This window comes from Perca fluviatilis, chromosome 6 (assembly GCF_010015445.1).
Source record: "Perca fluviatilis chromosome 6, GENO_Pfluv_1.0, whole genome shotgun sequence".
Classification (NCBI taxonomy): Eukaryota; Metazoa; Chordata; class Actinopteri; order Perciformes; family Percidae; genus Perca; species Perca fluviatilis.
The window spans coordinates 35,726,548-35,751,814 of NC_053117.1; the positions used below are offsets into that span (position 1 = coordinate 35,726,548).

General features: G+C 42.3%; 1 long non-coding RNA gene across 2 annotated transcripts; it reads right to left on the bottom strand.

Annotated features, from left to right (window-relative positions):
- Positions 1-2,379: 2,379 nt before the first annotated feature.
- LOC120560093 lies at positions 2,380-24,988 on the bottom strand. Of its 2 annotated transcripts, XR_005639423.1 has the most exons (4): positions 24,957-24,988; positions 7,139-7,208; positions 6,895-7,019; positions 2,380-2,736 (listed from the first exon to the last, which is right to left on the bottom strand). It is a non-coding gene; the product is annotated as an uncharacterized LOC120560093 (long non-coding RNA). The 2 variants fall into 2 exon arrangements; XR_005639422.1 differs by lacking the exon at positions 24,957-24,988 and having other exon boundaries at positions 7,139-7,356.
- Between the last annotated feature and the right edge of the window lie 279 nt (positions 24,989-25,267).

Consider the following 25,267-nt stretch of genomic DNA (forward strand, 5'->3'; position numbering starts at 1 on the left):
TTCCAGGAATCTTTAAAGGGAAACTATATATAGTATATACTATTATATAGCATTTTATACTTGCATTTTGTGTTTGTGCTAAAACATGTTTACATGCTTTAACTTTTTTTTTTTTTTTTTCTCATACTGACCATGTGGGAGGGCCTCTTTAATCCCTCCTTCCGAAAAAGACCAGGCTGCTCTGGTTGGCCAGCACGCTTCCTGGAATCTTCATGTTCACTAGTTGAAGCTGGAGCTACTGCAATGGAGTATGTAGCAGGACTTTTTACTGTGAAAAATCACCAATAAAGGCTTCTAAACCAAATATTACACAACCGGACGTGTCCCAGCTGTAAAGGGACCGGAATTTGGGGAGAAATGGCGAGATTACAGCTATGTCGCGTTAGCATGTAGCTACTTAATAGTTAGCAGTATGCTAACGTTAGATTGTAGTGGAATGAAGCAGCACTTTCTACCGTCAAAAATCGCAGATGAAGGCTTCTGAACCAAACACTACCCAATCGGACATGTTTTAGGAATTGGAATTGGGAGAATTTAACAACACTGGCAGCCAAGATGACACTGTTTACTGCTGTTAGCCATGTAGTTACTTTAGCTAGAAGTTGACACTAATAGAATATAGCAGCAATTTCTACAGTCACAAATCACAAATAAAGGCTTTTAAAGCAGATACTACTAACAGAAAATGTTTCAGGAGTAATGTGACCCGGAATTGGGGAGAATTTAACAACACTGGCAGCCAAGGTAACATTGTTTACTGCCGTTAGCATGTAGTTACATGGGACAATGTTAACACTGCAGTGTCTGCAGAGTTGCGCAAGACTTAGCCGAGACTAGAAAAAACTGTTGAAAACGGTGTGTTCAGAGTAGTTGGTAATCTTAAAGTTTTTGCTTACAAGGATTTGTCTAAAGTACATTTACCTCATTATTTCAAGTTTTGGCCACGTTTAACATGAAAATCCAACAATATTACATTGTAGATATGACAGAAAACACAGAAAAGCATAATATTTGACCTTTAACTTCACCCTTCAGCCATGTGATAATATCCTGAGAACAATTTTATGTCTGTTTTTGTTTTTTTGGGTACCAAGTGGTTTTAATGCACAGCGCTAATACATGACTGCATACCAGGAAACACACACAGACCCGTGTTCGGGATGTCTTTTGGCCCGTGTGTCATGCTCAGGAATATGATGGATGGTTTCCAAACAAAAACAGAGTTTGAGGAGCGAGCAGCGGAGAGACTACGAGCAGATGATGGATGGATCGGTCAGCTGCATCGCCTCGCTACAGCACACAGCGCTCACAACACAACACATCATACCACCCAAAGAAAATGAAAGGAATTTTGGCAGGAAACACCCCCCTACACACACACACACACACACATACTGACACCACAAAATTACCTCACATGGGCATTTTTTTAAATACATAAACTCTGAGTCCTGTGTGTTTACTGTACAGCAGCAAGCGTGAAAATTTAATTTCCGTTTGGGGGGGGACAGAACCCCCCCCCTGAGGGGTCAGACCGCCTGCTGCTCTGCACACTGACGCTTAATGGAGGCTGAGAGGTTTTTACTGCAGCTACAGTCTGAGCAACACACAGAGGGTTTCACTTTTTTGGAAAAACATTCCTTTAAGATGAAGGTGCAGTTATTTTACAGCTAGTTCAAATTCAGCATTTATCAGTTTTACCTTATATCTGCAATCTAGAGCTGCAAAGATTAATCAATTAATCGATTAGTTGTCAGCTATTAAATTAAATCAACTATTTTGATAATCGATTATTCGGTTTGAGTCGGGGGGGTTTTATGAGAAAAAGCTAGGGCACAAATCCCACTGGGGACATGTCCCCCCCCCCCCACTTTTCAAAATCCAGTTTGTGTCCCTGCCGCTTTCTTTTGATATTATTTAAATTATAAGTCTCTGTCATCGGCCCCTATTTTAAACAATAAAGAAAGTAAGACATCTTTTTCTCATACATAGTTTAGTAGGCTACTATTCTTTCTGGGAGAATGTATCATTATGATAAACTTTGTGATTTTGTATCACCATAGTCCCTAAATGTATGAAAAAAATGCAGGAAATGGGATTCAAATTGAAAATATTCTTTTGGCGGAGGACACCCAGACGCCCTGTTTTGTGCCACCCTCTCGCCCCCCAACTTCTCAAACCAAAGATACAACCTTGACAAAAAGATTCTCTGATTCCAGCTTCTTAAATGTGAATATTTTCAAGTTTCATCACTCCTCTGTGACAGTAAACTGTAAATCTTTGAGTTGTGGACTAAACAAGACATTTGAGGACATCATCTTGGGCTTTGGGAAACACTACATATTTATTTACCACTTTCTGACATTTCATAGACCAAAAACAAAAAAACTAACATTGACCCTTTAAATGGTTGGAAATGTCATAAATTGTCAGATAACGTTCAGTTAAGCTCAATTCAATAATGCAATGACTGTCAGAGAATCAAGTGATATTACTTTATAAAGAAAAATACAAACTGACGACTTAAGTTATGATTAATAGGTTTTGTTGTGGGTTTTATTGTTCAGATGTTTCAGCTACGACACATTTTCTTTTGTGTATCAGAGCATGAATGTGACTATAGCTTTGTTGTAATGATATGTTTCTTTATTGATCTCTGCAGAGAGATCCTTCTGTTCTCTTCCCTCCCCCACACAGAGGTCAGAGGTCATGGTCATGGCTTCAGCTCGGTGGTTTCTAAAAAAAAACAAAAAAAAAAACGGCTGGTTCTTATAAACAAATAATGTCACACAACTGTTTGTAGAATGAAGTTATTTTTCAGTAGCGATTGGCAACAGGAATATGTTTGTTGCATCTGCAGTCTCAGATATGCATTTCAACGAATCAGGCAGTAATTGATCTGTCTTCTTCCACACTTTTCTCCAGGATAACTACGTTTGTTTTGGACATATCACAAATACGTTTTTGATCAAAGTCCACGTAGGGAGGAGGTCTGGGTGGATGGATGGATCAGACAAACTGTATAAATTTAGGCCGGATGTCCGTTTCCTTACGCTTTCTTTGTGTTGACATTTTAAACTCCGGTGGATTTATGAGGATGGTTGGTATGGTTCACTGCTCCTCAGATCTCTGCAGGGTAAATCCAGACAGCTAGCTAGACTATCTGTTAGAGGTGTGAAACTTCACTGGTGTCACGATTTAATTCGATTGCAATTATCCTGTCAACGATTCAATACGACTCGATATCCTGATGCATCACGATGCATCCCCTCTTCAAATTTATTATATATTGCTACACATGGTTTTCATCAACAAATTCAAGCAGTCGGATATATATAAACTCCCATTTTTATTGCATCTGCTATTAAAAAAGACACCTTCTGAATGTAACGGAGTCTGAACACAACAGACAGACAAACACACAAAAGGCAAAAACTAAAAAAAGCAGCAAACTAAAAATGAACAAGAAAAGCAATAACCGATTATTGTCCGTCACTGCATCGTTGTAGAATCATCCATGTCTGCATCGCGATGCATCGATGCAATGATTAATTTCAACACCCATACTATCTGTCTAATCTGAGTTTTCTGCTGCACGACTAAAACAACCTTTGAACGTACACATGTTCCACCAAAACAAGTTCCTTCCAGAGGCTATTTTGCAGAGGCACCGTGGCTCCGTACGGCGCTTAGCGCCCACCAAGACCATTGTGATTGTTTTAAAGGAATTTCTCCCATCCCTGAATGCTGTGTGGACTAGCCAGACCCTCCTCCGCAGCTCCGTGAAGGAAGGTCTGGCAATGCAAGACTAATGTCGTGTTAACCACATGTTTAAAACTGCGCCTGTAATCTGGGAGAAAATGTGTTTCCATTAAATGCAGTTTAGTTGTAGTATGGGAACGTCATTTTAATGACCATGACAGTTACTAGACTATTTTCACCAACAAATCCACAAAATCTTGGTTGTTGAAATATTCATACTGTGTCTGACTTGTCTATTTCTTCCCCAATGTCGCGCCATGTACTTTTTTTTTTAGGCACATAAGATCCTGAAAATGATTAAGAGTCCTTGAATTTTAAGCCAAAGTGAGTGTGTGCGCTCTTAAACCAGAAATGCCATTAGCAACAGAGCCAGCTGAACTCTGGGTAATTCCTGTCACAGAGCATCGGGGGAAAACACATTTGGTTGGTGAACAGAGCGACTCCGACTCACTTCATATAATCAATACTAGCAGAATCCCAGAGCCCCGCTTCCCTCGGAGGCTCCAGCATTTACATTTTGATTCAGGTCCTCCGCGAGAAGAGGAGGAGGGAGTCATCAGAAAAAAACAGGTTAACTCTGCAGCCTTTAAACTCTCCTCCTCCTCCTCCTCCTCCTCCTCCTCCACCCTGTCCTCCCTCCACGGTCCTGGAGATGAAGGTGCTTTCGAGCCTCCTCGCAGCCCTGCACCGGCTGCAGGAAGCGTTATCGAGATGCCACGGAGCATCAGAGCCAGTTTGCCGCTGCCTCCTCCGACGAGTCCGAAGCACTTCTCTTGATCTACGGTCCTCTGATGGCTTGTCAATATATGGATCCTCCCCCCCCCACCCAACAATCCTTGCACTAATTCAGTGAAAAAAATCTAGTTTTCCATTAGTCTCTGCACCTCCAACGTTACCCCGAGCTTCTCCACCTGTAATTATTAAAGGCAGATTCCCTGAAAGCAATCAGCCCTCCGCCATTTGTATCTTTGAAATCTTAATAAGCCGAAGGCAGAGAGGGGAGGGGTGGGGGGAGAAAGGGAACGAGAAGTACTGAGAGGAGGTGAGGTGTGAGAGAGAGAGAGAGGGATGAGGAGAGAAGGTGAGAAGCAGAAAGGACAGGAGTTAGGGAGATGAGAAAAACAAAAGCATAGTAAATCAATCCGTCAATCAAAAATCCGCTTCCAGTCAAATCCTGCTGTCGGCAAATCAAGCTCTCATCCAGATCTCATCTCAACATCCTCCCAGATCTCCTCAATCTTCCACCTTATCAACTCAATCCCCCAATCAAATCCTCGCAATCTTTCAATCCCAAATCGTGAATCAAACATCTCTTGCAATCAATCACCGCAAATCAATCAACATCAGACCCTAAATCCTTGCCATCATTCTCAATTTTATCCTCAAGCTCACTCCCATCCCTCCTTATTTCAATCAATCAATCACCCAAGTCAGCTCAAACACTCTAGAATAATGGTGTCATCTAGTATTTTCACTATCTCTCAACGTACATACCCATCCAGCATTAATTATCGTTTTTAGAAATTCATACATAGCGCTGTCCATTGAAAAATTGGACTGTTAGTACCGCCTGATTTGGGGTGGTGAGGCTTTCGGTCGCGTGATACTGGTGGTGAAGATGGGTGGGAGTGAAGGAGATGGAGTCGAGCAACAAGGTTCAAAGAAGACAAAGTGAAAAAGGTGAGGAAGAGGAAAAGGATGAAAGGAGTTGAGACTAAAGACTGTTTCTTTAAGTTTCTGGCTGTATTTTAAAGTCAATGTACAGACGTTTGAACTGGTCTGGCCATGTTAGGAGGGACATCTAAACTACTTCAATATCCTCCGAGAATATCTTCAGAGAAATCTTAAACCTACATTGTGTCATTTTTTGGAGTTGATTCTTAGCAAAAAAAATACTTTGTTCTTTCACAAATATGTCCTCATTCATTTCTTTCTCATTCTACTTCCAAAGTATTCTCGTACGCGTAGAATCTGCCATTTAGAATCATTGAGAATGCATACGGGCGAGTCGCTCGGATGACGGCCGCCATGTTGCGCCTCCATCTTTAAAATACATCAGCCAAAGAGGGACATAGCTCCGCCTTTCGCCCTTTTACACTCAGTGGCGCCATGACGAATGCCAGGGAGGGATTACTCGCCAGGGAAGCGAAAAAGAGAATTAAAACGACAATGCGACAGGCAAAGCAACAAGACCAAATTAATATGGGAGTGGCTAGAACAGCTGCGTGTAAACAATTCCGAATTTCGGGTTTGGCCACCGTAGGACTTAAAACGCGATCGGAATGGGAGGGGCTAGAAAGTAATGTTCAGTTGGTTGTCATATGCCAGCCCGGTCTCATGGAAGTTCGTGTAAATGTGACGTTATTTGAATCTATTGATACGTGTTCACGGAGACGTTTTTGTCGTTTTTTACGTGGTGGACAACACGAAAATGTGAAGTAATGTATTTCAATGGGAAGCATATTTCGTGGCCACAGCACAAAATGGTAGGGAGTAATATAAAAAGCCGAAAATCCGCGTAGGGACGTTGGTCGGGGTGGTGGATGGGTCAAACAACACAGGACTTTCACCCGGGCGAGCGGGGATCGCGTCCCGTTTGCAGCGCTTTGTTTCCCGGGGATGGCGTCCCTGCGTGTGGCGTTTTGTGGCGCGTCTCCCGGCATTTAAGGCGCCCTTTCCGCGGCGTTTAAGGCGCCCTTTCCCCGTAAGTTTTTTCCTAAACCCAACCTCCGCCATCCCGTTATTGTGGGGCGTCCCCAGCGGGCCGTTTTGCGGGCCGTCTTGCGGGCCGTCTCGCGGGCCATCTCGCGGGCGCCTCCCGGCTTATGGAGCAACCTTTTCGGCCACCTCCCGGCGTCCTTTCCCCGAGAAAATAATGTGACATTTACACGTAAAAAATAACGTGACATTTACACGTAAAAAATAACGTGACATTTACACGTAAAAAACGAGAAAAACGTCTCCGTGAACACGTATCAATAGATTAAGAATAACGTGGACATTTACACGAACTGCCGTGAGACCGGGCTGCATATGCAGTTTCACCGCTAGATGGGAGGAATTCTTACACAGTGTATCTTTAAGGTGGCGATCGATCGTATCCCCAAGAAGTTATGAAGTAATGTTACTCACCAAATGCAGCCATTCATGTCCTCAATGTCACGTTCTTTCCATATTTGCTTATTTGGTGGATTTGTGAGCTCTCCTTCTGCTGTGTGATTGCTTCTCATTCACACCCAGAATGCTTTCACTGCAGCCTTAAAAGTTCTCGACACAGAACAAGAATAAGCAGACAAATGACAGAGGTTGTCAAAAGAGGGAATAAATGTGAATTTGGAAAACGCGGATGGTGATTTGTGGTTGAACTTTTACTCACAGATTACACTGGGATCAGGGACACGGGTGACTTCTGTGGTTGTTTCATTGGTCTTCAGGAAATAATGGTCCTGTGAAAAGAGAACTTTAGCCGAAAAATACCTCCACCTCCAAATTGTTCTCTCACAACAAATTAGAAAGTACAGTACTATTGAAATGTAAAGCTTGAGCTGAGTCTGGAAGCACTTAAATGTCACAAAATCAAACATCCAGCGAGTATCTGAGGTGAGTTACTACAGTATGTTTCCTTCCTCAGCTATGAGGTCTTCTTTACTTTTTTTTTTTTCTCCTTTGCTCTTTTGTACTTTTTTCCTAATTTGTTGTTTATCCGTTTTATCCTGCAGCAGGCGGAGGTGAACTTTACCGAGAGCCGTTTCACACTCTCATTCTGTCAGGATGTGACTGACCAAACTTTCTAGAAAAGGTCTTTCTCTTTTATTTCGTCTTTGACTCTCTCTCTCTCTCTCTTTACTCTGCAGAAATGTCTAACGGAGTGCGGTCAGCAGCACCGAATGAAAAACGAAAGCAAAGCTGCCGAAACATTTTCGATTAAAGCGCTGCACTTTGCAATCTGCACAATAACCAACCCTATCGCCAGACAAGAACGTCCATATTGGACTATTCTGCAAAACTCTGGGTTACGTTCAGTAATGCTTTCTAACATCCAATGCCAACGTTTTTACTATTCTCACTTTCTACAATGTATTTATAACATCATGGTTATAGTACGTAACTCCAGAATTTTCAACTTCTACAAAAACAGTCAACAGAAACACTGTTCTACCTCTGACTCCTTCATTCTAAATTAATTCAAAGTTGTCGCCCTTTAATAATCTTAACAAACCACAATACTTCCTGCAGATGTTTTAGGATCCCCTCCTGTTAGACATTTAAAAATACTCGCATGCCTTCCCTCTCCTGCAAAGGAAACAATCCAGAATCTTTCAAAAAATGATTACTGCTGGACACAGGGCTTTCAGTGTACCACACCACATTTGTATACTGTAAGTTGCATACTGGGCTGTAACTGGCTTCAAACTAGTTTTGATGTCATAAATCCTGCAGGTCCGTTCAGGTGTTAATCTGAGATTTAAGATGAGCACAGAGAAACTTTCCACCTTCAGCAGATACATGTACTAACAAACTCAAACATGCACATGCATGTGTCTGCACAGTGAAGTCAACAACATAACATCAGTCAAGTAACAAGGAGAAAAACAGTGGTGTAACAGTAAGTGTTTATGTCCCCCTGAACCGCTGGAGACTTTTAACGTGAAACATAAGGAGGAATTGTTGAGTCTGCATTAGGAACAAAACATTAGCAACAGCAAATGTACATGACAGAAGCAGGGCTTAATTAGAGAGCAACACGTTTAAAAGAAAAGGCAGGCCGGATGGATAATGGATGGGCAAACGACTATGTAACAGTAGCTGTAGTTTCTGTATCTCATATACAACAGCAGTCAGGCTATGGAAGTTCATTAGTGACAAAACTACTGAGTGAGAACAACAAATACATTTAAGTTTACAGAGCAATGTTGATGTTTTCAGGAGCCAAACAGGAAGTCTTCCTACTGATTTAGGTGAGCTGTGGCATTTTCTTTGCTTGATATCCTTAAACTCACTCTCCGTTTTGGCAGTTTATTTTCTTTACACGCAATGTCAAACTGAGAAAAATGCATTGATTTGACCTGGAAGTAAGGCATCGACATATTGGATCCTGCCTTAAAGTGACATCACAATGATCCTTTGGGTTTATAGACATAAATATGTAATAAGTATGACCATGGCCTAATATGTGTGTGTGTGTGTGTGTGTGTGTGTGTGTGTGTGTGTGTGTGTGTGTGTGTGTGTGTGTGTGTGTGTGTGTGTGTGTGTGTGTGTGTGTGTGTGTGTGTGTGTGGGGGGGGTGGGATTCCTAACGAGACATGTCTGCAAAATCTTTACACGTTCTCACGGGCTCTGAACTTCCAAACATCTGAAGGAAAATCTAAAAGTTCAGTTTTGTCATCTGTTAACTTTCATATTATTCTGGTTCTAGTTTGGTAGCATCACAATTATTTCTGGCTTCAACTATCAGAGAACTTATTCCTTGTTTTCTGACTGTGCTGCCTCTCCATCTGGAGAGAGATGAACTTTACCGAGTGTCCTTTCACATCCTCATCTTGTCAGGACGGAGAGAGAAAACTTTGATGGAAAAGGTCTCTCTGTCTCTCTGGCGGCCTTCTGAGAAACGAGGCCTTCACCCCGTTTATTGCTGAGCTGCGGCGTTTTCTAGCGCCGGGCCCCCCGACAGGAAAAGTGTCAGACCAGTTTCTGACGTGAATTTGCATCCCTCAATGACGGCTGACAGCGCTGAAAGGCCAGGAGAAAACCGGCGCATCGATCGGCTCGTGGAAACTATTCAAAGAAACAGATGAGCTGAAGGAGCAGAGAGGTTCTCATACCTCCCCTCCATCCCTCCCCCCCTCCCCCCTTGCAAACCGCCACTTGCTTTAAGGAACAGAACTTCATTAAATCGTGCCACTCTGTGTTTGTATCACGGCGTGGAGGGGGAGTTGGTGATGTGTTGAAGGATCAGAGCTTCGCCACAGAAGAGCTATTAACTCTGCTCCGCCATCAGTTCTGTTCTCCTGCATACCAAAGCAGCAGGTTGTCACGGTGCGTTCCCACGACGACACAACACCGGGAACACTGCCTGGTAATGAGGGAGTGCACACGCGCGCACAGGCACGCGCACACACACACACACGTACACATACACATCCAATCAAGAGCACACACACACATAAACACACAGATACAGAGTATACACACAAGTATACACACAAAGTCCTGTAAAAAACAAAAGGAGCGCACACACATACCAGTGGTGAACGAAGTACTGGGATGTTTTACTTCAATGAAAGTGGTAATAGTGTTAAAATCCTGCATTCAAAATTTTACCTAAGTAAAAGTAAAAAAATATCAGCAAAGTTACAGTTATTAGCATTTACGTAGAGTAACAGTAGAGTTATATAAGTTATATGATATAAATGTAAGTTATTATTTGATTATAATAACTAATTATGGTTTTACAACAGTTTTTTCAGTCTACAAATGCATCATATTTTAGAGGTTGATCAGATGTTTTTTGTGCAAAATCTTGGTATTTAAAGTAACAACCATAAAATTAAATAACAACCTGCCATTTACTTTCATTTAAAAGGGCTCGATGGTGTTTTAAGCCCCCAACGTCGACTTCAAGGCACCTAACCCTAACCTTAACCCTAACCATTGCCTAATCCAAGTGCAACGACGTTCAACTACCAAACATTTACGCATGATGTGTGAAGCACATCTGGCATCATATGTGACTATCAAATAAAAATATAATGAATAGATTATTTCTAAATAAATAACAATTATATATAGTTATTACCCTCATACACACAGACACATCCAGTAAACAAAAATACACACACAGATATGACTGAAGCAAGCACACGTATACAAGGAAAACAGATGCAAGTTCTTTATGGACTACGTTTTACATGGTTATGTGACTGAATAGGAACCCTCTGTGTACACACACACACACACCCCCCCCCCCCCCCCCCCCCCCCCCCCCCCCCCCCCCCCCCCCCCCCCCCCCCCCCCCCCCCCCCCCCCCCCCCCCCCCCCCCCCCCCCCCCCCCCCCCCCACCCCCCCCCCCCTTCTCTTTTCCTTTTCACATTCTCTCTTCTTCAATTAATTCATTTCCTCCGACAAAAAAAACCCCCCCCCCACCAAACAAAAATATTTCCACTTTCCATGTTTCACATTCATCCCATTCCTATACATCTGTTTTATTACCTTTTGCAGACATCTTTGAACTTCATTCAACATGCACGTATACCTATTTTATAAAATGGGGAATTGGTATAATTATTTTATTTAAAGAGGTCACAATGCAGAAAACTTAGGAACCTCTGGTGTCTGTTTCTTGTCGACAGTTTTGCCACGATTAGCTGAAACTTCTTAATGAAATTTCCTGACTACATTCCTGCTCTGCGGAGAATGAACCCTTCAAAAAAAAAAAAAATTAAAAAAAGGCACAAAATATATACATGTTTTTCTTTGCAGCTCCACAGCTGAGCTCAAACTGAGCAGATTTGTGTTTTTGCTTGTGAAAACAACCCAATTTGTCCTAAAGTCAGGTTGGAGTTTGTTAGCTTCTAGGCTCACCGCCAGGTACGGCAACACGTCAGATTCTGCCTCTTAAATATAAAAAAAAGTATTCTCACTTTTATTGATCTCTGATTCAAAAGAGGCCACTTAAAAGTCTGAATAAAAACAACTATTTCCTCAGGTCTGGCTATGGCCAGACAGACAATCAAAATGAGTCAGCTATATATTTGCTTGTTCTTTTCTATAGGAGTTCTTTATACCAGAGATCTTCAACAGGGGGTCCGCGATCCCTAAGGGGTCCTAAGAGTCACTGCATGGGGGCCACCAAATTATAGTTATTTTTTTCCCTAAAAATTTAAATATGTAGGAAAATAAACATTAACAGGAATCCCACATAGTATTAGCAAAGATAAATCGGCCTATTCATAAAAAACAACAATAACACTGATGATACACTGGCCTATAGGTAAGTAGCCATTATGGTAGCCATCCACAGATACAGGTAAGATTATGGATTCACTGTGCCTTCCACATGTATGTTTGACATTGAAACATGATGATATATGAATATGTAAATTATTGTGATTTTTATTAGCTTAGTATCGTAGCGCACCATGAAAAGATATAGGCTTCAGACCACCCTACATGTTATTGTAGGCCCAGTATATTATGCAACTCAATTTTATACAATATGTAGTGGGGGGTCCCTACTCTGTCTCTCTTTCAGGTTAGGGGTCCTTGGCCTGAAAAATGTTGAAGACCCCTGCTTTATACCCTTCAGTCAACAGTTTAACCATGTATCCAAACAGGCAGGGTCCTGGGTTGTCAAAGATACACTGTAAATAAATCTGCCATTCAGTCGGTGTAGTCGGCCACCCAGGTTATAGCTTTGCTTGCGTTGCCATTTAGTGGTTTCTACATGCTTCATCTCTGCACAGTGCAACACTTCAAAATGTAAGAAAAGTTACGATTGTTTCAATTTAACAACACTGTCAACACAAGTTGTTAATACCAGTACATTCTGTGGTAAAGTGCGTTTTTAAGATGTTGTGTTCTCCATACTGAGACAACCATGGCATTCCAAATTAGGTTCCCTTACAACTAAACTGCATTCTTAATTACGCTTCGTGGGAAACATATTTTATCTGGAATTACGTTTGTTATTGACATATCACAAATACGTTTCTAATCAAAGTCTGCGTTCAAAGGTCCGCGTAGGGAGGATGTCTGGGTGGGTGGATAGGCCAAAGAAACACGGGACTTTCATCCAGGAGACTGCTGTTCGTGTCCCGTGTGAAAAGTCAACGTTGACTTATGTACATACTCAACTTACATGTCACATTATGTAACATAAGGCGTACTTATTTTAACCAAAACCATGATCTTTTTCTAAGGCAAACCAACTACTTTTGTTTCAATTCACAACGTGAACTTAAGGCCGCATGTTTAAAACTGTGACGGTTTCACAACGTCCGAATGTCACTGGTACGAGGACTCTAGGGCGTAATTTCAATCCCATTTATGTCGTCCCCCACACACACACACACACACACACACAAACACACACACACTCACTCACTTTGTTTCCTAGAAGAATTTATCATTATGATCAACTTCATTATTTGTTGTTTTTTGGCAGAGGACCCCCAGACTGTTTTGTGCCCCCCCCTTCTCAAACCAAAGTTAGACCCTTGCGAGGACTTACAAACTGGAATTCAGTTTAATTAGGGTAACGCACATTTTTAGGGGTTCATCATCCTCTTAATTAAATTTGAATTTAAATGTAAACCAAAGTGGACCAACCAACTGATTTTGCCATCCATGGAGCCACACTGCTGCTAGCGTGGCTAAAAGCCCTGTAAATTTTACTTTGGTTAACAACATTTTTTTATCACATATATGTTGTATTTTAACAATTTATGATAAAATAATGACCATTATGTGAATATTAAAATGTGATTTCAGTACCACATTATTTAGTTAAAGCATAGCTACTTTTATTATTATGGTGTTTATAGTACATCCTTAAAAGGCCACATGCTGCCGTTAAACTTGGCCCATGATTTTTTAACAGTGCAGTCTTTCAGCCAGTCAGTCAGCAGCTGTGCAGCGCTGTCACACTTCATCAAAGCTCCATCACCAATGATAATGTGACCTGGCCGACTCAGCACCGCCACTCCCTGCTGCCCAGAATATTGGCAAGTGTCAGATAGCCAATAGATTTATGTATGCAAATCAGCCCGATCAATACCGTCTGCCACGGCCCGAGATCTACAACCACGCCACATCGCCTGGAATATTTCCTGTCAGATAGAATCCAGTGGCAGAGGAGACGGCGGAGGGCGGAAGAAAAAAAAACTTAATATGAAAGAAAAAAGGATTTGGAGAAAAGGGAAGGAGGAGAGGAAAAGTGGAGATATGATGAAAAAGGTTCGCTGTCAATGAGACGGCAGACGGCCAATCATCCGAGAGAATAAATCAGTGCAGGCCTGTCATTGGAGGAGGGAAGAGCAGAGAGAAGCCAGGAGACATGAGGAGGTTTTACTGGGTCACAGTACAAAGATATCTACTTCATGTCAAAATACTCAAATACTTTTTCTTTTTACAGGGATCAGGTGTCACATACTGTGCACGTTGGTAGTTCTCCAAACGTTCCAGAGAAGGAGGCTAATTTCTGTTTCATATGGGACGTAGGATAAAAAGATTCAAATTGTATGCAAGTGTTTTTAAATGTGACTTGATAGGAGACTAACAGTGAGTGATGATATCCCAGAAATGTAAAGAGAGGAAAGTATTTTATAGGATATGATATTTCCTATTTTTATGAATTCAAAATCTAGTCATTTAAGTGAATTACAGTTTAAAGGAAAATCATTTTAGATAACCTAATTTTATTCAGAAAGTGGCAAGAATCTACAAAAAAAAGAGGGATTTTAATTTATTTTAAATAAAAGATGATAGGCCTGTAAAAATAAATATGAAACATAAGTGTTAACATGCTGCTTTGCATTAAGAATGATTTGCCTTTTTTCCTGTCAAATTGCTATATATTTAATGCTTTGTACGTCATATGTATAGTTTTAATAACTTTTTTGTGTTTAGTAAAATGCTGTTGTAACTATATTAGTCGTGTAATCATTGTAACAATATTCTACAGTAAATGATGAAAAATAAATGTGTTACTTTTTCTGTATGAATGTATGACTTTAGTAACTGAACAAACATTAACATCATAGCCTATAATCTATATAATCCATAAAGTCTTCATCTGTGAAATGTTTCCTTAGTTGGGGATTTTAAAGGCAACCTTTCAAATCTTCTATTCTTAAGTTATGATAAAGAAAATATTAATAATTAAGCTACAAATAAACAAATTGGTGTGAACCAAAACTTCGATAATGCTTTTATTTAAGTTCATCCTGGCCTTAAAATTGAACATACTTTATATTTTTTGCAAATTCTGCATTCAACCTAGCCTGGTCCTATACCTAGACTCTGGTCCATTTCATTAGTACAGAGAGTCTGGCCTCTCTCCACTGACAAGTGTTAACTTCCTTGAAGGCGGGTCCTCTGTTGAAGTTTAAAACTATTGGATCTGCCCAGAGCCACTCTGGATCCGCCATAACCAATGGCTAACGTTTGGTCGTGACGTCGGCTTAGCATCGCTAGCGTTCGCCTTAGCCAACTCCTTCACCACTAACGGAGCGAGCTGGAAAATCAAACTTTTCCCGAACCCCCGTGGGGAGGAGGGCCACGACATCATGGCCACCAACACAACTCAGCAAAGACTGTTCTTGCTCGGGCTTTAACTTCTGGATATTCGGCAGCGTTGCCACAACGGACCGAATGGCTTCACTCACATCTATCTCCGCCGCCATTATGGAACTACAACTCAAACTAGCGCACGGCCTCAAAGTCATCGTTCTCAGCCACTCCCTCTGTTCCCTGATTGGACCTGTAAAGATTTGGCCAGAGAAAACCCACGAACATACCGCAAACCCAGACGGAGTACTGAAGGGAAATGAAAATTGAGCGGAAGTACGTAGGAGGGCGGCGCCAGGCTACATTCAACCCATTCAGCCTCTTTATTCTTATGCAGTTATTTTGTATATTTGTTTTTCTGTATTTATTGTTCATTTCCTACTAATGTTTAATATGTGTGTTTGTTTGTTTATGTATGCACCTTTCACCAAGGCAAATTCCAAATTAGTTTTTAGGTTTAGTCATTTTGTTACTGTGATTATGATGCTGCAGAGCATTTCAGGTGAGTTATCATAGGAGAATCTTTCATTTTAAGATAAGAGCTCCGGTGTTGATTTGAACAGACCCGCTCCTCCATCACCTCCTCCTCCACCCTCCAGGAAAAGGCCAGACTAAGCACAAGGAGAAGGGTGGGGTGGGGAGGAGTGGAGGGGGCATGTCGGTCGCCTGTCGGCATGGCAGCAGCCGGCGTGTCACCGCCTCCCCCGTGGGAACCGCCCGTCAAACGGAAAGGTTGTGCCACATCTGCATAATCATTACCACGGCGACAGAAAGTCATTCTGGGAAACAATCAATGTTGTTTTAAGGGGTGTTAAAAAAAAAAAAAAAAAAAAAAGACAGGAAAAAAAAGGGTTGAAGTGTCTTAAAGAAGATCAAGTGTCTCAGCCGGAGGAACGGCAGCGCTGGCAGTTTTACCGGAAGCTGCGGAGCGCCTCGGAGGTTTCACCCTTGGAAGCTGTTTTTCAGTAAAACACGCAGAGTGAATCAGCGGTGGGCTCTGCCAAAACACTGAGGAAATACTTCAGTTATCTACCATCGCTGCAGCTTCTAACAATACCTACAATATCTAAGCATTTATTACATTTTATTCTCTCTTGGGTCACGTGACGAAATTTAGCCGTCCGGTCATATAGCCGCAAAGTACAGCGGCCGTTTTTTTATTTATTCTAAGGTATTTATGCAGGTCGGAAGTCATATCTGGAAGCTGCCCAGTACAACCACAGTCTGATAGCTGGCCACTGAGCAGCTCCACTGGAGCGGTTGGGGTTAAAGGCCTTGCTCAAGGGCACCTCAGTGGTGGTAATGAGGGAGGGACAAGCGCTGCTCTTACACTTTCCCACCCAGATTTTATCCTGCCGGTCTGGGGATTGAACCGACGACCGCTGCCCCGTTGCAGTTAAGTTTAGCCGACAAAAGGGGACCGTCATGCGGCGACTGCGGTTAAGTTTACACACCAAAACGACTAGCTTTGTTATGTTCTTCTTTGTTAAGAAGGAAAGGAGAGAAGAAGGAGAGAGAAAAAGAGTTAAGGAGAAGAAGAAGGTAATAAGAAGTGGAGGAAAAGAAGGCAAGGCGAGGAGGAGTGAGTTAAAGAAAACAAAGAGGAGGAGCAGAAAAAAACAGATCTGTGACAACGAAGAGGAGATGAAGAGAGGAGACAAAAAGGAGGAAGATGAAAGAAGAGAGAATGAATTGAAAAGGAGACAAGAGGTAAAGGATGGTGATGAAGAAGCAAAGGAAAGGAGTTGGGGGAAAAAAAGAGGAGGGAAGGAGGAGAAAGTAGAGGAGAGAGAGGGTCCTCCTCTATCAGCAGATAAGAGGCAGAAATGGATGAATCCTATTGGCCGGCGAGCCTCTTCCAGCCGCTTATCTCCTTGCCTTCGTGAACTCAGGACACATTTCATAGAAATTTGCGAAATCAGGAAAGCTGGGTATCGTGTCATCTATCACCGGGCGACACCGGCCCATACATCCTCCCGGCTTCACAATAAAAGCCACAATTGACACTTTTTTTTTTAGGGTTTCTTAACAATTATGTGCTGCAGCAGCTACAAAGCAGCTTTGGGTTTCTTGTTTGATGTTTTCAAGGTTAAACTTGGGATGAATTCAAGTCTTCCAGATGGCTTTAAAAACTGCCACAGTCGTTCATAAATCACCCGGCAGCTGTTTAGGGTGTTAAGTTTGACTGTGGGCGTTTCGGATGCATCAATTGGAGAAAGAAAGAAATATGACAGGAGGTTTGAGCTGTGGACAAGAAAAAGGACAAAAGCAGAGTCCTGGCACTGATGCTGAAGCAACGATGATTAAGCTGATTAACATTTTTTTTTTTTAACGCACAGATCAGGGACAGAAAAAGGGTGAGAGAAAAAGACAATGAGGAAGAGTGAGGGAAAGAAAGAGAGAAAGACAGACAGGAGAGTCTGAAGAGAGAAAAGGCCTGAGGAGAGAAAATAAAACATTAAGAAGACTTAATTCTTTTTTTTTTTTTTTCTTTTTTTTTTAAATGCGTGGATATTAGGGGTGTAATGGTACACAACATCCGCGGTCTGGTATGCTCCTCTGTTCTGGGGTTACGGCTCGGTGTGGTTTCAGAACAGCAGAAAAGAAAGATTTTGTAATTAGAAAACAATGTAAACGTTGAAAGAACTCTGAACTTTATACTCTCAAGTAGGGCTGGGCAATATATCAATATTATATTGATATTGTGATATGACACTTGATATTGTCTTAGATTTTGGATATCATAATATCGTGATATGATATAAGTGTTGTCTTTTCCTGGTTTTAAAGGCTGCATTACAGTAAAGTGATGTACTTTTCTGAACTTACCAGACTGTTCTATTATTTGCCTTTTCCCCACTTAGACATTATGTCCACATTACTGAGGATTATTTATCTAAAATCAAAGTGTGAAGATTTTTTGTTAAAAGCACCAATTGTCAACCTTAGAATATCCCCGCAATATCGATATCGAGGTATTTGGTCAGGAATATCATGATATCTGATTTTCTCCATATCGCCCAGCCCTACTCTCAAGTATAAAATAAAAATGGTCCATTAAGACAAGTGCAGCATCTTTCTAATTCACTTAAATTAATTCAATTTCACTTCAAGCAAAGTCAGCCTTGACTGTTTTTAAGTTTTACACCCTCTCGCTGGGGACGTAAGCTGGTACTAGTCGGGAGCCGGGGTAAGAATACTTTTCCAACACACAGGTGCGTTGCAATCCAGGGAAATGGCGTCCTTGTCTCCATCCTCGGTTCCTTGGATTTCAGGATCCTGGTTTTTAGAGGTAGAATCATTGAAACCGACGGTACAGTTTCATTGTTGTTTTGAGAGTTTTCCAACGTGACATCATGACTTCGCCTAAACATACACGGCACTTTCCTAAAGCCAAGTGGCGTGTTATCTGTACGCATTTTGAGCTATCCGCGTGTATGTCTACGCCGTATCCAGCGGACGGGTTGCAGACTGATCTCAATAAGTGGCGTATGTATGACATGCCAATTCGTATGCCAATTTAGCGTGTTATCAAGACGCATCATCGCTTTTCGGACGGTTGGGTTTAGGAAAAGACGAAAGCGACGGTTGGGTTTAGGAAACGTGACACGCGGGACACGATCCCCGGTCTCCTGGGTGAAAGTCCTGTGTTGTATGACCCATGCAGATTTTCGGGCTTTCGTACTACTCGCTACGGCGTAATTTCACACGCAATCGCAAGGTAATGTAAGTCAATGGAGGCCAAACGGCGTTGATAAACACGCTTAAAAGCAATTATGCGTCTTGATAACGCACCAAAATGGCATACGAATTATTATTGACATCAGTCTGAGGGCCTAATTTACTAACACTAGCGCAGTTTGCGCTGCGTCTGTTTATGCGAGTTCGGTAATAGCGCACGCTATTCTTCCACAGTTTGCGTAGTATTTATCAACCCTGACACCCATCAGGCAATCAGCGTCTTTCTCCGCCCACTAGACCGTAAATTGCGCTGTAGCAAAGCGGTACATGTGCTATGATACGGCTGAGTGCAGACTGCGATATTCCCACTGCTGATGCTATCACTGTTTGAAATGATCCTGATGCCGATATTTGTAATGTAGCGAGGAGTTTAACAGCTGCTGGAATGGGATGTGAACGCTGAGTGGGAGATTTCTTCCAGTAACTCTAATATTGCATGGCTGCTTGATCTGTAAAGCTAAATGATGTTGTGTTCACTGACAAAGTGTGATTCTTGTGTTAAAAATATTTTCAGCCTCGCCTATGTCTTCGTCTTGCTCAAATTACTGTTGCTATTTCACCAGCGGCATAAAGGTCTACGAGGAAACTCGACTGCGGCTGGTTTAGACCTGCTTTTAAGAGGCGGAGAATTTCCCCTGCAGAATAGAGGCGCGCTCTTACTGACAGTCTTTGTAAACACCACGGAATATATAATTAGGTGCACTTTGCGCTTATCCTCCCATCTTTTCGGGTGGAACTCCCACTTTCCCCACGACCCTCCCACGAACGCATATTGAAAGCGCAACTTGTCTCTTCTCGCTCATGTGGCAGACAATCTGCGATTTTACCCAAGTGCGCCCTGTTTGTAAATAGCCCGCATCGGTTACGTCCGTCTTTGCGACCAATTAGCGCCTGGAAACAGGCGCAAACGGCTTGATAAATCTAGCCCTGAGTTTTCAGAGGTTAAAGGACCTCGGTCACATCCTGGTCAGACACAAGAACAATGCCTTCGTTCTTGAGCACTTTCTCCACGTTCCAATTAATGCTCCATCATGTCGTAACTGGAGTTCCAGCGTGTGGGGATGTCATGACTGAGGGTGTGTTTCTGTGGTGCTAAATTAATAATGTGCACACTTGTGGACCCAGTCCAGCTTCACGGAGAGCATTGTCAGTGTTTTTTTTGTCAGTTATGACTGCAATACTTGTCCCTGGCTTCTTCAATTTCCACTCTGACACTTCCTCCTTTAGTTTCTCTGCCAGATGTGTGCTTGTATGCTCTTTTCTTAAACGGGGCGAGTTGGCAGGACCGGAATTTTCATTTCCCGCTTGGGAGTGATGTAGTGGGCCGTCACTGTTAAGTAGTTCTCAGTAGCCCTACAGGTTCATCCATCGGTGGAGAGCTCAAGTGCCGGGGCCGTTGATAATTCCTGAACAACTGCAGCTTGTGATCGTTTATACAGGGCACGCACAACAGACTTATTGTGAAGCATTAGTTATTGCTTCGGCACGGTTCAAATCTGCAGTGATAGGCTCCTTCAACACTGTGGGGAGGAAGTGGTTTTTAACTGCACTGTTAATGTCCAATCTGCCCCTAAACTTCTCAGGCTTGATTAGGGTCCTGGCCTGAGTACATTAACATACCAATATTGAGTTATAGTCATAGCGCCTTATACTGAAAACAGGAAGTTACAGTCGTTACACTTTGATGCCCTCTACCTAGTGGGTTGACCAGATCCACGTCAAAAGTGTTCAGAAAAGCCTGAAGACCTTAAGGATGCTTCATTTTTAAGATTGTGATTTTTTTTGTTGAAGTGCGTGGCTGTGGCAGCATGGCCAATTTGATGTCATGTCGTGAAACGGGAAGTTGTTGTAGCTTGAATGTACTGTACATTGTCCAATCTGCATGAAATGTACATGCTTGATAAGAATCCTGGTCTAAGGACATCTACATGGTTCTCGGGCTCGGGAGTGGCAAATTGGCTCTATAGCGGCCCCCGAACAGTTTTCAAAGTTAAAGCTCCCTCCCTTAAAGCAACACCAAAGCACTTTTCCTCTTCGGTCCCCCTACAGGTTGGAAGCGGAATTGTCCATTACCGATCTCATTCAAACTACACATCCGCTACCCGATCTGGCAAACTTGCATAGTGCGGTTATAGCCGATAGAGGGCCGCAAAGCGAATGCAGACGTGCCATTCACCCGGTTACGAGTTGATGAACCACTGAAACGATTTTGGAAACATTATTTTAAGGTACAAAAGAATCTTTGGTGTTGCTTTAAGGACTCGCCCTTATAAGTATGTTTTTGACACATTCTGGTGATGCCATCGTAAATGTCTGGAGTGTTTCCACAGACACACGCTTCAGTTGAACAATATTCAGTTTACGTCCACTCTACTAATACTGTCAATTTTCGCTGTAACTAACCGGAAACCATAGTGCTTAGGCCTATATGCTTATTTTTACATTTATAGTGGTGGCGCCCTTTAGCGGCCGTAGTAATGACGGGAGCAAAGCAGAAAGTAATGCGACAAAGTATAAGAGTGCCAAATTCCACATAAGGAGGTAGGTTGGGGTGGGGATGGGCCAAACAAAAACTGGAGACTGGGGTTTGTGTCCTTTTTGACCAGATACAAGTAAACGGCAAGTTTCTTTTTTTTACTTAACGGAACTAATTGAGCTACGTTCCGTTCTGCATCACATGCTTAACATGAAGTTTCTCTCCTCTGTAGTTTCTGGTGAGCCCAAGTGGGATTGACACCATTTGGTGATTTTAATTTAAAAGTAATTTATTCACGGTATGTTTGTATGTCATTCAGTGTACAAGTAGGCATGACACGGTGCATGTTCCGAGCATTTTTCACATATCTGTCTGCGAGTATTTTGTGTTCTTGTGTAACCAGTAAAGTCTGAATTAAGATCTCTGTGTGTGTGTGTGTGTGTGTGTGTGTGTGTGTGTGTGTGTGTGTGTGTCAGCCTTGTGCATGACAAACTGGTCCAATTTCAGGCGTGTCGCGGCGGCTGGCTGATATTTGTCTCACTGGCGTTAGCGTTGTTGTTGTTGTTGCGGCCCTTCTTCCTCCTCCTCCTCCTCTTTTTAGTTTCCCCTCAGATTTGAATCGGCAGGGGGGGCTGCGGTCTGTTCCCCCCTCTGACAGCGCAGAAATAATTACAGTACAACCTTCCCCCCTCGCTCGCTGTTATATTAGCCCTCTTATCAGGCTGCTGAGGGGGGTAGTTGATCAACTAAGGTCACTGTATCCTGACCACAGCACAACAGCTACACCGCCATTTGGAGATATGATAAATAAAAGCCGGGGGTTACGCTGCAACAACACTGTTATCTGCTACCGAGTGCTTTTTGTTTCATTCTCTTCCCTCCCTGCACCTCGTCTGTGTTTGTGTCTCCGGAGAATAGAGGAGAAAGTTAAAGTAGCCGATGGAGAGAATATGGAAACCTAAGAGTGTCTGCATGATTTGGCGCAATAATAAAATTCTTCTGCATGATTGTGAAGCTTAAAGCAGAGAAGGTATGTTTTATTTCCCAACTCCGCAGTGATAGCGTGAGAGGTTGGGGGGGGGGGGGCTGGCTGTGGTTGTAAATGCGACTACATTATTCTAAAAGCGGGTCGGAGACAGCCGCGCTGGTGTGAGCGGAGATAATAGATGCACCTACATTATCCTGAAGTGGCGGGGAAATTGAGGGGTTAGGGGGGTGAGCAGAACAGATGTGCCTACATTATTCTAAAGCCAGATTGATAGCGATGGGGGTCGAGACGGAAGGTGTAAAAATAAATACATCTCCATTATTCTGGAGTCATGCGAGAGCGAGAGGTTAGAGTGAGCGAGGAGAACAAATGCAGATGCATTATTCTGGAGTCAAAGTGAAAATTTTAGAGGTGGAGGTGAAGCTGGAAAAGTGGATGCACCATTACTCTTCGGTTTAAGTGATAGTGGGGGGTTAAGGATGCAGGTTTACCTACATTATTCTTAACCTGAAAGACAGGAGGACCACAGTATATCTTGTATATTCTGTAAGGGAAAGTCATATTAAGAGGGGAGGATTTAGAGGGTGAACTACAGCCTAATATATTAGAGCAACGGCTACAAGGACTGTCACCTTTTATTCAAAGTTCATGGGAAAAAAAATTATATTCGATCTTGATGCCCAAATTCACAACTGAAGAAAAATCTTGTTATCCAGCAGGGGGCATCTGTGAAACGGTCACATTATAAAGCTTGCCTTGTTGCCTTTAGTAAATAAAACCATTTGTATTATCTTCATTGAAGCAAAACAGAGGAAACTTGAAGGCCTTGCAGAATGGATAATCATGATTCCAAATAACCGAAGTAATGTGAAGAAACATTTTGGATTTGACACCACGGTAGATTGAAAAATCATGATAAAGATGAGGCTATATTTTTGCTGAATTTAAGAAACCCAACTGTCCTACAGTCACGTTACAACAACAGATATGGGGAGTCATCTGTTAGCAGAGGAGGAAGTGCAAAGGAAGGGAAACACATTCTACAAATTAGCCTTAATTCAAACTGCTTATGTGTTAGTTATCATTTGTTCAAAATAAATTTTTCTTTCACGAAAAAAACGAGTTAAAGGTTAGAAATTTGCTAAGTGTTTGGTAACACTTTAAACGTGGTACCTACCTACAGTATTTGTCAAGGTTTCTGTAACGCCCACTTCTTCTTCCAGTGGTTGTTAGGTAACCTGATCTCAAATGAACACGGCCCCTTAACTCATAACCTGTGGCAGTTTCACGGAATCGCAAAAAAATCCGTCATGGGCCCACGGAAGAATTCCGTTAAATGAACACGGCCCCTTAACTTAAGGAAAAGGTCGTGGGTGGGCTTATGTTTCCATGACACGCGGGACAACAATGGGACGGCTGGGTTTAGGAAAAGAAGAACAGGACGGTTTGGTTTAGGAAAAGAAGAAAGCGTTGGTTGTGTTTAGGAAACATGACCCGTCTCCTGGGTCAAAGTCCTGTGTTGTTTGACCCATCCACCACCCTAAGCAAGCTGCCAACGTGGATTTTCAGACTTTCATCCTACTTGCTACCGTAGTCGCTCTTAATGCTACGTCATCTTCTCAATGGCCCAATCCCAAAGTCCGGACTCACGGACTTTGGTGCGCGTTCTCGCGAAATTCGTAAGGGCTTAGGGTTGTCCCAATGTGGAATTTCAAAGGGCGTGAGGGTTTGAGTACACACTTACCGAGCCCTTTCCGTGAGTCTGCATCGATGCAGACTTCACCAAAGGGAATTACCCACAGTTCAAAGCGTTGTGACGTTTACCGCGGAGACGATAGGGAAATCCGGAAATTACGAAGGTAAACAACAGCACGACACACGACCCCGGGACGGACCGACCTGGTGTCCAGCTCGTAAAACAAGAGTTTGGAATCAGGTAGCCGTCTCCTGGGCCTTGGCCGTGTGGAAAGCAACAAACAAACAAAATGAAAATTCCCAAACCGGCAAGTGTCAGCAACATCTTTGTTATTAAACGTCGCCAAGGTAACATGTGATCTCGTGAAGTGCTGTCCCGATCCCATTTCTACCTATCTGAGCCCATGTGGCCTCACACACTCGCTCACTTAGCACCTGAGATCAATTAAGTCTGTGAGTCCTTAGTACTCAGGGCTCACTTTGGGATTGGGCCATTGACTTCACATTGGCATTGTTTTCTGTGATGGACACATGGAATTTTCGCACATTCCGTGCCACCACCACGTAATGCGGTGTTAACAGTTCGTGATCATTTCACGGAATTCTGAGACTGGGCTGTTGTTAGGGGTTGCTCACGTGTTTGAGGTGGTTGCTAAGTGATTGCTACAGTGTTACTGGTTGGTTGCTATGTACATTGTGGCTACAGTGTTCGTTGTGGTTGCTAACTCATTACTAGGTGGTTGATTAACGTTACTTATCAATAGTATAGCAAGCAAACAGTTACTAAATAGAAAAAAATGAAGAATTCATGCTTTAAAATATTGTTAAAATGTATATGATGAAATATTGTATATTTTGCAAATGATTTTACTCAGTCATTATTTCACTTTCACACATTTAAAAACTATGACAAATCTGCAAACTGTAAAAATGTCCAAATTAATTCAGTCAGCAATACTTAAACACATGAAAATGCAATCATTTAAAAAAAAAAGATATACACTTACCTCAAATGGCAACGTCTCAACTGGTGATGCTGCAATGTGAAAGACAAAACAAACATTGACAGAAAGATGAAAGAAGAGCAGTTTGTTCAGGGCTTCAATTCAATTCTCTCTCTCTGACTAAATATTGCTCTGGAGTTTCTTCATAAAATCAGATGGGATTTTGTTCGTCTTTCACAGAGACCTGTAGCGTGATTATGACAGCTAGTCGATCCTGTGACAGCCACAATGCAAAGTAACGTACAGCCCACTTTCTGACAGCACTCTGCCTATATTTACAGTGTGTGTGTGTGTGTGTTATATGCAGAGCAGAA